Raw genomic sequence first — 1,005 nt, 5'->3', positions numbered from 1 at the left:
TTGCATAAAAAGCACTGTGCAAGCCAAATTCGCCTCAAACGTCATTAAAAAGTTTTTAAACCGGGAAATATCGAGGAAAAGGGGGAAGATTTGGGGGCCGCCCCCCCCCTCTGCCACCCCGATCTGACGGGCCCGGAAGCCCCTCCACGTGCACCCAGAAAAGCTCCCCGGGCCCCAACCAGTGGAGAAGCGCCCCATATACAGCATCGACTTCCTAATGGAACCCAAATTTCAGTCCAGATGTGTCGTACTCTCTGCGCGCATGAAGAAAAAGGGTTTGCAAGGCATCGGGGGCAATCCACCCGTCACGTTTCCTACAACGAGGGGGATCTCCGGGAAAGGGGATACCCGCAAGAGGGACCCCCGGCCGCAGAAAAGTTAGCCGAGTTTTCCCGACTAAAAAGAACTTAATGGGGACTTAGTCCGACTTCTGCCGACGGAATATACGAACAGCATTTGGGAGAAAAACCCAAAATTTGGCCCCTGAAATGAGGGCCCTTAAAAAAAATACCATTTCGGAAAAAGATAATGGAAAAGAAGTAAAATTTTTTGGGGACTCTGGGTACGGTTGCCATGCGCCGGGCCCTTTTTGGTCTGCCTGGTGCGCAGATGACACTTGATATTCTTCTTCGGCACTCGAAGGCACGTTTAAAAATTTACGCCGCTGGTCTTCCCGGGCCCCCGCCCAACCACCAAAAAGGGACTCAGGGGCCCCAAAGGGCCCGGCCAAGAAGCCGGGAGAAAAGTCCCCCACGGCAGCAAAAAACCGCTAGAAAAAATCCAAAGGGAAAAAAGCGGCTAGGAACCCTAGCACAGAAATAAACCCCAAAAGATGCCCCCCACCTGGGTAAAGGGTTGGCCCCCGTGGCCCTGGCGCCGGGGGTCGGCGGATTCTCCCCCCGGGAGATGTGGGGCCCTGGGGGACATAAACGCCACCCCCAGGCCCCTTGGAAAGGGAAAATTTTGGGGGTTTTAAAAGACAAATGTCTATACCCGTAGGGCAAA

This window comes from Penaeus monodon, chromosome 22 (genome assembly GCF_015228065.2).
Source record: "Penaeus monodon isolate SGIC_2016 chromosome 22, NSTDA_Pmon_1, whole genome shotgun sequence".
Taxonomy (NCBI): Eukaryota; Metazoa; Arthropoda; class Malacostraca; order Decapoda; family Penaeidae; genus Penaeus; species Penaeus monodon.
Note: the sequence above shows the minus strand (reverse complement) of the source record.